Source organism: Panthera leo, chromosome D2 (genome assembly GCF_018350215.1).
Source record: "Panthera leo isolate Ple1 chromosome D2, P.leo_Ple1_pat1.1, whole genome shotgun sequence".
Taxonomy (NCBI): Eukaryota; Metazoa; Chordata; class Mammalia; order Carnivora; family Felidae; genus Panthera; species Panthera leo.
Window position 1 is genome coordinate 64,288,977 of NC_056689.1, and position 15,095 is coordinate 64,304,071.

The 15,095-nt window shown below is 41.2% G+C and overlaps 1 protein-coding gene across 6 annotated transcripts in view; it reads right to left on the reverse strand.

The window, feature by feature from the left end:
* Positions 1-15,095, reverse strand: part of SORCS1 (sortilin related VPS10 domain containing receptor 1) — a 508,818-nt gene that overhangs the window by 207,229 nt on the left and 286,494 nt on the right. The window lies entirely within an intron of this gene.

Genomic DNA, 15,095 nt, shown 5'->3' on the forward strand with positions numbered 1-15,095 from the left:
AAACAAAACTACCTATGAGAGGTTACTGTGTCTACATGTTCTCATTCATCAACAAACCACTAACACCACAAACTGAGAGGCCAAAATGTAAACAGGTTATAGGTCCACCTTGAGAAGAAAGAGAGTCTCCTATACTCCCAGTAGACTGGGCTGGGTGACTTTCCTCTGTCCTTCAAAACCACACTGGATGTAATACTATTCCCAAACCAATGACTCAGTGTTGTTGCTGCTTCACTCGTGTGTCTCCTTTACAGACTGGGGTATCCATGGCACACACAGCATCTTTCATCCTCTTCTAGTGTCTTCTGAACAGTAAGTTGTTAATATGGTGACGGAATGCACAGGAACAGAATTTTGTTTTGTATTTTAGAATAATGTACTCATAACTCATAAAGTGTTTAAATGAGCACTTAATATTCACATATTATTACACTGCCTAATATATGTGCCACTGTTTGTAATTCTAAAGAAGACAGTTGGGACAAAGGAAGAAAGGGAAAGAGGAAAATGAGGAGGGAAACAGAATAGGGAGGGAGGGAAGGGGGGACAAGAAGGACAAGGAAGAATGTCCCTAAATAGAATTGTTTGGGGCATTAAACTGAATCCCTGTATACATGTTATGTATTAACCATAATTAGACTGTAATTTTGATATCTTACTAATTCACAAGACATCATATTAATAGCAATATGTACTAGCCTTTCGTATCTGCTAGGACTTGTTCTAAGGGCTTTCTAGATCTTAACTCACGTACGTCTAAAAGGCTACGAGGCAGCTCCTATTAGCCTTATCATTTTACAGATTAATATACTGAAGCACAGACAGGTTAAATGACCAGCCCCAAATCACACATGGTAAGTGGCCAAGCCCAGATTTAATGTAAACATCTAGCTCCAGAATATGTTTCCATCCTTTATGCTATATGGCCTCACTGTGAAGTTAGAAGCATGTACTGAGCACCTTCAAAGGTCAACTCACTCAGTCAGGCACATGAGGGATAGATACGTCTAAGTCACTGCCTCAGAATACCTTCTGCCTGAAGTTCCTTTACTGAGTACGTATCACATTTTCTAAAATAGAAAGTAGCAACCTGAGACTAAAGACAAAATCTCAAATGGGGTGCAGATACTATAGAATCCAAGGGTTAGAAGAAATGTGGGAAGATTGGCTAGTGGCAGAAAGTATCACGAGGCAGGTAATGTAAGCCTGGCTTCAGGGAGGCCTTGCCTGTAGAGGAGGCAAAGCAAAGCATGTGCAATGGCGTAGATACTCAGCAAAACTTGATGTTATACAATTAAAAACAAAAAAGTCCTGCAGGAAAATGCTGCTTTAAATGCTGATGACACAGGGGACACCTGGGTGGCTCAGTCAGTTGAGGTCTGACTTCGGTTCAGGTCATGATCTCATGGTCCGTGAGTTTGAGCCCCGCGTCGGGCTCTGTGCTGACAGCTCAGAGCCTGGAGCCTGCTTCGGATTCTGTGTCTCCCTCTCTCTCTGCCCCTTCCCCACTCATGCTCTGTCTCTCTCTCTGTCTCTCAAAAATGAATAAACGTTAAAAAAATTTTTTTAAATAAAAAAATAATAAAAAATGTAATAAATGCTGATGACACAGGAAGAAAAGAATCATCCTTTATTTGTGGATAATTTTTCCCTTCTGATAAGGAGGACTGGGCCACTTCTCTTTTTACCTGATCATGTGCAAGGGCTTTACCATCTGCAACATAAGTTGAAGCCAACCTAGAGCACAGATCTTGGGCCCAGACCTTTGTTCACCAAAGCAAAATCACCCAGATTGCAAGATTTAAAAGGAGATGCTTAAGCAATGTGCCTGTAGATAAAAATCATGGTTTTGACAATGAGGGGTAGTATTCTTGATGGAACAGATTTAATTCTTTTTTAATGTTTATTTATTTTTGAGACACAGAGAGACAAAGCATGAATGGGGGAGGGTCAGAGAGAGAGGGAGACAGAGAATCTGAAACAGGCTCCAGGCTCTGAGCTGTCAGCACAGAGCCCGACGCGGGGCTCGAACTCACGGACCACAAGATCATGCCCTGAGCCAAGGTCGGACACTTAACCGACTGAGCCACCCAGGCACCCCTTGATGAAACAGATTTAATGACACATCATTCCAGGATATACCCATGCCTTTACAAAGAAGTATATTTTATGTTAGAAGAGGAGAACATGCTTACTTAGAGAATACTGAACAGTGGGGAAATATGCAAAATTGGGGCACCTAACTTACCAGTGCATGTTTTACAGGACGCTATATGCTCCTTCACCTACACATGCACACACAGAAACACACACATACACACACACACAAGCCTGATGCCTAACAGTGGTTTTCACTGTCATAATACTCTGTATGTTTGCATGGTTAGATTCTGTCTTCTTGGTAGCATGGCTGCAGTTGTGAGAATCCACGCTGTAGTGGGTACTGGTAACACTCAGTATCTCTTCTCTAACATCTATCAGCTCTTTAGCCTTCCTTATCTCAATGACACATCTTGGCTTATCTCCAGCTAGTATATTGTTTATTGATTGCTGCGAATAAGGACGGGAGAGAAGAACATTCTCTGAAAGTTATGAACAACTGATAAAAGAAGTCCTGAATGCAGTATCTATGGAATCGTAACAGCCGAGGGATGCAATGAGATGGATGGCCTCACATCCTCTCCCTGGCTCCCAATCTGGGTTTGTAACAGAGAATGGCTAGAGAAAGTTCCCTATTACAGCTGATTTCTACAAGGACATTTTTCATATCAAAATCTCCAAATATCTACTGTATAGATGATTCGTGTGAGTGAAACTGACATGCAACCATTTCACAATTGGCCTACCGTACAGGTTAAATTTGAGGAGAATATAGGACCAATTTGTGGCGACTGTGAAAAAAGAAGGGTATTTAGAAACCTGGGGTTTCATTAGAAAAAGGAAGTCTGTTGGGCAAGGCACAGGTCAAACAAACTGATGGGAAAGAGTGAGAAAGTATTTGTCATATTTGCTTCATCAAAGAAAATCTCTTATTCAAAAAAGAGGACACTTCCCAGAGACTAATTCCACTAGATGCCAGATCAGCAGTAGTTTGGAAACATAACTACCAACCATGTGTATGGAAATCATTAATCTCATGCTTTTGGGGAAAATGTATAGTGAAATGCTGTTTTTCAGAAGAGACAATGGAGGATGATGTTTTGGAACCTGGACATCTGGAAGCAACGCTTACTTAGATGTCAGTGACATCATGGATACAGCCTGCGTGTTTCTGGGATGCCAAAGGAAGGTATGCTAGCTACAGACACACTCTAAAATCCTAAAATAATTCTATTTTAGGAAAGCAAAACATCTACAGATAACCCTGAAATCCCATGGAAATCTAAGGTCAGGTGATACTATTCTCAAATTCAGAAGACTGTGTCTTTAAATCACCAAAGCAAAATCTTTTCCCAGAAGTCTCTGAGTAAAACCTTAGGTATTTAAAAAGTTTTTAAATGGAAAAAAAAAAATCTTAGAATCTCTGAAAGACAATGTATGAACGTGGGAATTCTTGAAATTCTTCAGGCAAATTCCACCTGTCTCTTGGCCTTTTAAATCAGGACTTTACTGAATATAATGGTATTTTCTTCCTGGTTTTCTCAAATCTCAAGTTTTCATATCTCAGTATGTTTGGACTTTCACTCTTTGATCAAGTCTCTGGTTTTAGTCCTTACACGTATTTCTTCTGTCTCATACACAGTGCATATTGTAGACTGGTGTTTCCACTAGGTAGTAGGTTACATTAGCTAATTTCTTTCAGGTTGAGTTGCCTGGGGATTAGAAATGCATCATCTTTTTCAAACATTGCTGCCTTGGGCTCCTAAATCTTATCCTGTGCTGCCTTCACCCCTGCGCTCTCTGATTTTCCAAAATAAATGTCTGTTCATGTCCATTTTCCACCTAAAATTTCCAGTGTATTTCCATCCCTTTCAGTATGATGTTTAAACTCCTTTATATGGCACACAAAACATTTCATGATCTTACTCCCACCTCCCTCTTTAGCCTTGAATAACTATTCCCCCCCCAAACTCAAAATCTTGTCACAAACTGTCTTTGAGTCTGTGAGTGATCCTTCCTATTGGTGTTTAACATACACACTTTTAGCTAGACATGCTTTCTTATCTCCTTGAATTCTTTAATTTCTTAATCTGACACCTCTATCCTTGGAATACCTTTCCTGACCTTCTGCCTATCTTAAATCTGGCTCAAGTACTGTCCATGGGCTTTTATTTAAGGAACCCTGACCTATATGTGGCAAAACCCTTAGTAACTATTTATTCTATAATCTGCATTTTTTTTACTAGAATTAAAACTATGGAGAAGAAGTATCCTGACCATCTTATCCCATACCTAGATTATTGCCTCACATATAGATGCTCAATAAGTGATGGCTGAATCAATTAAAGAGCATGACCTTGTCTATGACAGAGCTGGGAGCTTGGCAGAGGCCAATAAAACCTTGACAAATAGAGCTGAGTGGCCTGAAAACAATTTGAAAACCCATGGCAGAATGTGTCTCCCTTCTTCAGATATATTTTCTATTGCCCTTCTAAGCCCATCACGAACATCCCCACCCCAGAGTGGGAGCCACATCAAGTCATCTAGCCCAGTGTCAGCAGTAGAGGAATGGGTTGTGATATGGAGCCATGTTCTTTCTTCAACAGAAGGTTCTTACCCAGCCTAAGAATGCCATACTAATAGAAGTCAGACCCATCTCGGTGGAGCCCTGCCACTTTCATTTTGTAGGCAAAAGGGAGGATGGAAGTACATGCAAGGAGATGGTTCCTGTCACCCCCTGCCCACCCCCCCACCCGCCACACACACACTCAGAAGGTACCCATTTCTTCTTTGCTTCAAGTACATGTGGTGACTCTACTCTGAAGAGCCTATATGGACTTTCAAACATAGATATCACTCTTGCAAAGCTGCATCCTTGAAGTTTGGGTGAATCAAGCTAGAATTTCACCCCTGATGCATTAGTGATAAGCAAATACCACCATCTGAAAGGGTTATAGGATAGAAATGAAAAGTCAGGCAAGGGAAATTTATGCCATTTAGAAAACATGCTGGGGCGCACCTGGGTGGCTCAGTCGGTTAAGCATCCGACTTCGGCTCAGGTCATGATCTTGTGGTCCGTGAGTTCAAGCCCCGCGTCAGGCTCTGTGCTGACAGCTCAGAGCCCGGAGCCTGTTTCAGATTCTGTGTCTCCCTCTCTCTCTGACCCTCCCCCATTCATGCTGTGTCTCTCTCTGTCTCAAAAATAAATAAACGTTAAAAATAAAAAAATTTAAAAAGAAAGCATGCAACTTGGGGTGCCTAGGTGGCTCAGTCGGTTGAGCGTCTGACTTCGGCTCAGGTCATGATCACATGGTCTGTGAGTTCGAGCCCTGAATCAGTCTCTGTGCTAACAGCTCAGAGCCTGGAGCCTGCTTCAGATTCCGTGTCTCCCTCTCTCTGCCCCTCCCCGCTTGTCCTCTCTCTCCCTCTCTCTCTCTCTCTCTCTCCCTCCCACTCTCTCTCTCTCAGAAATAAATAAACATAAAAAATTAAAAAAAAAAAGCATGCAACTTGTTGCTAGAGAGCTGCTACAGGCTAGAATGCAAAGCACTAGTTGTTTGTTTGCTTGCTTTTGTATTTCAAGTTTTTATTTAAATTTTAGCTAGCTAACATATAGTGTAAAAATAGTTTCAAGAGTACAAGTTAGTGAGTCATTCACATATAACACCCAGTGGTCATCACAACACGTGCCCTCCTGAGTACCCATCACACACTTAGCCCATCCCCTACCCACCACCTTCTGTCAACCCTCATTTTATTCTCTATCGTTAAGAGTCTCTTAGGGGCGCCTGGGTGGCTCAGTCAGTTAACCATCTGACTTCAGCTTAGGTTACAATCTCATGGTTTGTGAATTCGAGCCCCACATCGGGTTCTGTGCTGACAGCTCGGAGCCTGGAGCCTGCTTTGGATCCCGTGTCTTCCTTTCTCTCTCTGCCCCTCCCCTGCTTGTTCTCTGTCCATCTCTCTCAAAAATAAATAAACGTTAAAAATTTAAATAATAAAAAAATAGTCTCTTATGGCTTGCCTCCCTCTTTTTTTCCCCCTAATGTTCCTTTGTTTTGTTTCTTAAATTCTACATATGAGTGAAATCATATATTTGTCTTTCTCTGATTTATTTAGTTTAGGATAATACACACTAGCTTCATCTATGTCCTTGCAAATTTCAAGATTTCATTCTTTTTGACGGCTGAGTAATATTCCATTGCATGTATGTGTGTGTATAACACATCTTCTTTATCCATTCATCAGTACTAGTTAAAAGGGCCACAGAAGTCCTTGACTTCTATAATAAGCTAATCAAAATACAATTGTTTCAATTTAAGCCATTATAAAATTTTCATTTCTTTCCCATTTAGGGTCGGAAAATTCCTTATTAAAAGTAGCAAAATGGAAGCCTTGACAGGACATTATTTATCCAAGGACAACTTTTTTCCATACGGTAAACAGAAACAAGCAAAGTAAGTTAACCACAACAACAAAGGTAAAGAAAAAAATTGAATCAAAAGAGAAAATTCATATACTACTATTACAAAGATAAAAAAAATATTTAAAGTTCATACAATGAAGGAAATAACAAATCTAGAATACTTTGTTTAATAAGGAAGGTGAGCATATAATTTTGAAATATTTTTAGGTAAACTAAAGGGAAGGAAGGCAGTACTGTCTTGTAAAGATAAGCTACAGTTATGTAGAAACTCCACTTGAACAGAGTAATGAAATCTCCCAGCATGGTACACCCACAAACAATACTGAAATACGCAGATGTCGTCATGAACATAGCGTATTACGGCAGATCCCGGCACAGAGGTGTACTCAGAATTAAAGTTCTGGGGAAAAACATCACTGTTTTGAAGATAGATAACCCATTCTGTGGGATATGAATGCACTAAGAAAAGAGGATTCATTTATATTTTCACTTTGCAAACTAGCTCCAGCTATTCAGTGTTTTCAGAATGACCTCTTGCTGATGCCCTAAGATTATGTGCAAACTATAAATATAAGAAATTGAATTTCAAAACCATTTGTATCAACCTCAGGATCCAACTGTCATAACCTTTTAAGCCTTCTTGAGCACCACAGATTTATCACTCCCCAGGCCATCCAAAGGACTTGAAAAGGTATTTTATCTCAATTTAAGTTTATTTACTGTAATCACTTGCTAATGGACATCACTGCTGCAAATTAGACTACAATGGTGTTCAGAGATAACAAATCAATTGGTTAGATTAAAGGATATTATCTAACAAGTATCAGAAAGCCTGATAAGGATGATAAGGCACTAACTGTGGAGGTTTTAAAGGATTAACTTACTCCTGGAATAGGTAAGGCTTGGAATCTATTACCTTCAGGAACCCCATGCAGAAGCCAGAAGCTACAAATTACTACTTAGTCTTACAAAGTAAAGGTCAGGTAAAGAGAGCAGATTCTAGTAGACATCAAAGGAACTGGAATATGTTAAGTAGAAAGGACCCCATGGCATTTATATGAAATCTTAAGGTTACTATCCATTTAACTTATTAAAAAAAAAAAAAAATCTTATGATGCTATTTTATTCCCACATGCCAGGAAGATAAGACAAGTTGCCCAAGGCCACTCAGCCTATTGACAGGCTTGTCGTTCAGAGTTTCCAACAGTGAACTCATGCCATCAGAGCACTGATTTCTATGTCTACATTTGGGTATTCAGAACAACACTGAAACTACACATTTAAAGCAGGCAAAGTCCTGTGGGACTACAGCCCATTTGATGGAAGAGGAAGCCCTTTAAATAAAGAAGACAACTCCTCCTTCCCCATTACCCATGACAAATGCATAATTGCTTGGCTCTTTTCAACATCCTGTCCCACTCACTTACCATCATGCTATAAATGGAGCTGAGAAACTGTATTTTAATTTTCAAAGTCCTGAACAGAATATCAATAAAGCCACGGGAGAAAGGCACATATGTTTACCATCCTTCTTCCCTTGGAACGTTAGCACAATGAGGTTAACTCAAGGGAACCTAACTAGGTTTCCCTTTCTTTCCCATCTTTCTCTTGAGATTACTCCCGTAGCAGCTTAGCTTGTACTGTAGTATAGGTCCGTGACACTATCAAAGGTGTTCTGTTAACATGACCATCCGCTTTGGAGGAAGGAAGAAAGGGAGGCGAGGGAGAGAGGACTTGTATCAATAAGAAGAATGTAGGGCTGGATTAAAACAAAAACAAACAAGCAAACAAAAACCATTTTTTTGTGTGTCGAGAGAGAGACCAAAGAGCAACACTGAATGAGAAGGTGCCCCTCTTGAAAATATAAACTTCTGTTGAAATGACACTTAAGACATGTTATAATAAACTGTTTCACTGGCTTAGCACTAAAACTGCCTGACAGCCTGCTTCTCACCTGTGGGCTCAGATGTTGAATTTGCAGATCTAGGTACCAACAGTGATTTCTCTTGGCTGGCGATTTCCGGCTGTGTCCTTTTGCAGGCTCTTCACTGAGATGTAAAAGAGAGGTCCTGACCACTCAGAGCCATGAAGGCTCCCTGGAAACTTTCTGCAGGGGTAAGTGATATTAACAGCAACTGCCCTGGCCAGATTCCATTCCAAGTAATTGCATTCCACCAGGAACTTTGTAACAAAAGCCTCTCCCCATGCTGTCTTCTTGGGCCCCTCTGCCAATAAAAGACCAGCTGCTGGGCTCCAACTACTTTTGGGTCAAAGCGGTTTCTGGAGTTAAGTGATGCACAGAATATGTACAGTGTGCCCGATCATCACAGCCTCCTTTGTCATCGGCCATGATTCCCTCATCAGTTTACGGTGCCAGGACATTCTTTAAATCTTCCCTTTTTGTCAAGGTCCAGGCTCAAAACTTTTTCTTTTCCCAAGAGTCCTTCTAAAGCTTGCCTGGAGGGATTGATCACACCCTCTCCAAAGTTTCTTCCCTGTGGTATTAACACAGTTTTAAAATAATGAATTTAGCTCAAAAAAATATGTATCCCTTTGTGTTTGTAATTTCCTGGTCCTTGCTCCAGTGCAATGAGCTAGGAGGATCTGTGCTATTATCCCTATTCACAAATAAAGAAATAGTAGCACCCAACATTGTGTGGTTTTGCGTATACATCACACAAGAGAATACTTAAGGCCAAGTGGTGAGAGGGTGCCGTGTTATACGGGGTGGTAATTAAAGTCAGAAGAGTCTGAGCCTTCCATCCCAGTTAGGGATCTTTGTTCTCTTTCTAAAATCCCCTCTGCTCTGTAGGTGGCATTTTCACAATTTTGCAAAAACTAAGCCTCTTGTCTCTCCCTGCCAAAGAGAGAGAGAGAGAGACAGACAGACAGAGAGACAGAGAAACAGAGAAACAGAGAGACAGAGAGAGAAGAGAGAAAAGACTGCCAGATGTGATCATAGAGGAATCTCCTTCCTACTTTTTTTTTTTTCTCACATACACGTTTCTCCATACCTCAAAGAATGCCTTTTTCATATAAACCTTCTCCATCATTTCCCCAAGACATTGTCTTGGAAGTAACTATAAAAACACTGATCGTGTACCTCTAAAACTTAGTTTTGAAATATAAAGCTATCTTTTCATGTATGATTGCATTTTACTCTTTCACTAATCCTGAGGTTGGAGAATTAGTACTTTCTCCATTTTCGAGATGGAATAAGATGCTTGGGATTCTTTTGCTGGTTCTGAAATGAACCACCTATAGAACTCAGAATGAATGGTTATAATCCCTCTGGTCTTCACTTTCCCCAAGGCTGGTCCTACGAGTCTGTACTTGTCTAGAATAGTAAACTAGGACTGTCTGCACCCTGTAGCAAGAGTGCCGTGCAATAGCAGGTATCGTCTGTCTTCCACACACACATGTACACACACACAGGGGAAAAAAAAAAAAAAAACAATAGGAAAACAATTCTCCTTTGCAATTGCACTTTGAGTTTATCTACAAAAAGTACAGCGGAATGAAAGTCCCATTGGCTTTTGAGTTCACAGAAGGCAAAGCCTGGCACCTTGAAAGACAAAGAGGATACAGAACAAAGTTAGTAGTCAGGGGTATTCACCACATACTTGTGTGTGTTGTTTCATTTAATGGTCAGCACACAGCTCACCTACCTCATTTTCCCTACTGCACGGAGAAGTACATCCTGAGGCACACACACCAGCGTCACTAAAGCTGGGATATTGGTGGAGGTTGGTTGCTTCCAGGAGCCGCACTCTTAACTACCCTTCAGCATTGCCTAAGTGTTAAGTGGGACGAACATACCACATCCCCTGATTCATTCCACACGCTCTCATGTCACATACACTAGTCACACTGCTTCTTGTTTTTTGGACAGGACTTAAGGGTTAACCCAGAAGAGGAAAAGGAAATAAAAAGGATATTGAACTTGTCCAGAGGAAAGCTGAGATAGCTTTGAAGCAGTTGTCTGTTTTACTGCCAGTTGTAAAGAAAAGATATGGGATTTGAGCCAAGTCATCAGACTCAAATTCAATCTTTGCATATTTTTTTTCCTAGCCAAGGCATATTTTCTTCCTTTCTCCCTTCCTTCCTTCCTTCCTTCCTTCCTTCCTCTCTCTCTTTCACTCTCCATTTCTTTCTTTTCTTTCTTTCTTTCTCACCTTGTTTGCTTGCTTTCAGGGGTGGGAGTCAGGTGTGAGGAAAGGGGAGGGAGAGACTATAGAGGTATACAATTAAAACAAGCAAATCCCCCCAAGACTAAAAGTCTCCTCCAAGTTCTTGGACATGGGAAATGAAGCTGGACTGGGTCTTGGCACAGAGACAGCAGGTGCCAGGGATGAAGGAACTTACTCATCCCTTGGCTGATACACTTGCTCTGGAGCCGGGCTGCCCTTTGGAGAAGATAGCAGGCTCCAGTCTTACACTGGTTTCCCAGGAAGGCCTTCTTGTGCCAGGATCCCCCTCCCAGCCCTGTTCAGTTCCACTTGTCACTGCAGGAGCTGGAAAGACATGACAGTCAAACTAGAAGATGGAGATGAGTGACAGCTAAGCTTTGGCAATGCTGGGGCAAGGGAAGGCTGAGCTTCTTGGTACAAAGGAAAGGGCTAGAAAGGGGCCATCTGGTGGTCTCTGAACAATTTATTCTTCCTTTCGTTCTATGGCCTTCATAGATTCTCCTTCAATATGAACGAGAGCTCCAGAATCTGTATGAGTGTCTGGCTCTAGAGTAAAGTAAGAGAACCCTCTGGGCATTTGTGTCTGTCTCTTTTCCAACTCACATTGGTCCTTTTCTTCCTTTATTTTTTATTTCACTTACCTATGTTTGTGGGTATGGAAGGGGAGGCATCAGAGACGTGAAATAAAAAGTCCTTATGTTCACTACCATCCTTCTTTTGGGAGCTGGGGAGGGTTCAAGTTCACTGACAGGTGAGAGTTCACACATCCATGCTTCCGTAAAACCATGCTTTCCTTGGTCCAAACTCAAAGCAAGGATACTTCCTCCTGTCAGTCGTCTTACGATGACATACATTAGAGTTTATACCCAAACCTGTTTTTCAAAAAATACCTGCCTCATTTATTATTATTTTTTAATGTTCCTCTCTCTCCTGGGCTCTCTGAACAGCAGCTTTTACTAAGTCAGGCTGTGTGGGCTGCCTGTTTTTCATACCAACACAGAGCCACTTGCTGTGCAAAGGAATGAAGTCAGAACCCGGGGATAATGGAGTGGAACTGGCACAAAGCAAAATTTCAAGAAGCCCCCTTCCCTGAGCTAAACAAACACTGTAATAGTAGCCTTCCACAGCTCAGCAAAGTTGAAATGCTAGGAAGCAGCTCTGTGCCATGAAGTGCCTAAGAATTACCATCCCAGTCCCTACTTACTTCATTCTTAGGTGGAAGAGAAGAAGAATGACACACGCCTGTATATTATTCTTTCCTAATTTACTCCCAAGTCTCCTAAATCCATTTCCTTAAATCTCAAAACTGCCCCGGGTGCGTCTATGTGCTTGTGACCTTTATCCACCCAGCAGTCAAATGTATATACAGTTGTCTTTCTGGGAGGGAAATGATGAATCCAGTTTTAATGTCAGGGACAAATGGAGAGAAAGTCTCATTTCACATCAAATCTTCCAGTGTCCAGCAGAGGGCAGCCAGTTCCAAACACATAACTTAAATATACTTGTGTGTCACCAACACCAAGAACTGTACCTACTTATTTTACTTTTCTAGAGAGAAATGAAACCAAGGGAGTCACTGGAAAATGATACCTCACTGTTAGGACAGCAATTCCCTGTTCAGCAGTGTAGCCCTCGGCCCATGTGCCACCGCATTCCGGGGAGACGAGGAGGCAGTCCCTGCTCGTCAACATGCACATTCTCAGAGCTTCTGACCCAGAATCTACATTTCAACAATCTCTCTAGGTGATTCTAATATCTAATATATTCACAGGTTTAGAAAACTCAGTACCAATTTGGCCACTTCATTCCATGAATTTTCTGAAAGGCAGGTGGACATTCTTTGAAGGATTTGCATGTATATCAGGTTACAGATAGCAACGCATTCAAACTAACAGCATTCTTCTATAAACAGCTAAAACCCAGAGTTATGGTTACTGCTCGCTTCCTCAAGCAGATGCTGTTGCCCTCCACGTCCCCTGGAGGAAATAACTGCGGCTCTAGGGAGATTATCCTCTTTAGTTAGTGTGTAAGGAAGGTGAATATTAACTAAGAAGCTTCGGAAGATTTTTATGCTCATTGCCAACTCTATGTGTGGTTACCTCCTACAGGACCTGGACAGCCCACTTTTTGAGCTTTACATATGTCAATGTCAAAATGGAGTTTATGGTGCTTTCCCTGTTGATTTCAGAGTTTTTTGTTTTTTGGTTTTTTTTGTTTGTTTCCACATCAACTATCATCACGCGTGGGAATACTCTCAGTACATTTCATTCATATGTGATTATCTTACAGCTTACAGTTTATTATACACATGCATTTGAGAAACAGGAAGCATACTGTTCTATTACTTCTTTGGCAAATATAAGCCTGGGTTATTTCAAATGCCACTTAGCCCAAGAGGCAAAGGGAAATCTCGAGTTCCAATTTAGGTCTAGTTGGAACAACTTCCTTTCTAATGCTTCTTTTACATCTCTCCCTCTTATAATTTTTACACTTTCTACTATCCATTTCATATAGAAAAAAATGTAAAAAAAAAGTGGGGGGCAGTCAGGAAGTTTATTCACTTGGGCCCATGTGTCAACTCTTAACAAGGTAATTTTGTTGTTTTGTTTTGTTTTGCTGGCAATGCTGCTACAGAGGAAATTGCTTGGAAGAAGAGGATCTCTAAGGAATTAAAAGTGAGTAGTGGCCTCTGCAGAAAAAGCTGGTGTCGAGAGATTGAATGATGATATATTTCAAAGTTGAAAAACAATGATGGAGTCACAAGGTCTAATCACAGCCCACACTAGGGGAAGACCAAATCCATCCCAGTGTGTATATGCAATGATGTTAGAATCATTTCTAAGGTGTGATTTCTCCAGGGACCACCCTTTAGGATAATGGGGTCTACTTTTATCTACCTATCTATCTACTTACTTATAGTTTATTTATTTATAGTTTATTTATGTGTTGTGAAAGAGAAGGAGAGAATGATCAGGGAGGGACAGAGAGAGAGAGAGAGAGAATCCCAAGCAACCTGCACACTGTCAGCAGAGCCCAACACAGGGCTTGAATACATGAGCCACTGAGATCATGACCTGAGCTGAAATCAAGAGTCAGATGCTTAATCGACTGAGCCACCCAGGTGCCCCCGATGGAGTCTAAGTAGATCCCTGCACCAAATATTGGCTAGTTGTCCCGCTTCTCAGGTCATTGGCCACAGGTGTGATGGCAGGACAGGTGCATGTCTGATATGCATTTCCTCTAGTGGAAAATAATAACCCAGAGTACACAAATACAGACTGTGAGTCACAAAGGCAGCATACCGGGCTACCACGAAAGCTCAGGGCCAGCCCGAGGAGTACTGCCAGTTACAGGATGGAAGGACAGAGCTAACAAGTGCTAAGATGGTTACTCTGTCCATCCTCCTGCCAGAGCTAATCTAGTCTGATTATTGCTGGCCACTCTCATCTTAGAAATATTTAGGGAGAGAAATATTTAGGAAGAAATATATTCATAACCTTTCTTTTATTTACTCATTTATCTATTCATTCCCTTGTCATTTATTAGCAAGTATTTCCTGAGTTCGAACTGGGAAGCGGTACTGGGACCTGGGGTTAAAATGAAACTTCCTTGGGACTGTGTATGGAGTCCTTTTCAGATTTCTGAAAGTATCAGATTTAGCCTGTAAAGGTGTCAAGGCTATTATCATGAAATGATAAGCAGGAGGCTGAATGATTTTATACAAGCTGACTTCAAATGTGACATATGGCTTGCCTTTACATTTTCTCCGTGCTTCACATTTTATCTGAGATTATATAATTCATACTTCAAACACAAAATTTATTAAAGGTCTATAGAGGAATCAGCACTTAGTCTCAAGAATACTATTAAAAAGTAACCTCCCAGACAAGACAACTGGAGAAATACTTAGGAAGTGGTGATAGAAGGAACATAGGTAGACCAGGGTACCTGGATGGCTCAGTCAGTTGAGTGTCCAACTCTGGATTTTGGCTCAAGGCATGATCCCAAGGTGGTGGGATCAAGCTCCACATCGTACTCTGCACTGAGTGTGGAGCCTGCTTGAGATTCTCTCTCTCTCTCTCTCTCTCTCTCTCTCTCTCTCTCTCTCTCTCTGTGTCTCTCCCTCTTTCCCACCCTCCCTCTCACAAATAAATTTAAAAAAGAAGGAACACAGACCAGAAATGCAAAGACCTGGGTTCTGCTTAAAGACTACCAGTCACTAACAAGGTTTCAAGTAGGAAATACTTTCTCCACCCACCCAATGTTTTTGTATGGAGGAGACGATCATACACACATTTTGTAATCATTTTGAGAATATATTCTGTGCCAAATACCCAAGGTGCTCTTGTCTCTCTCTCTTCCATATAAATGAGTTTGGG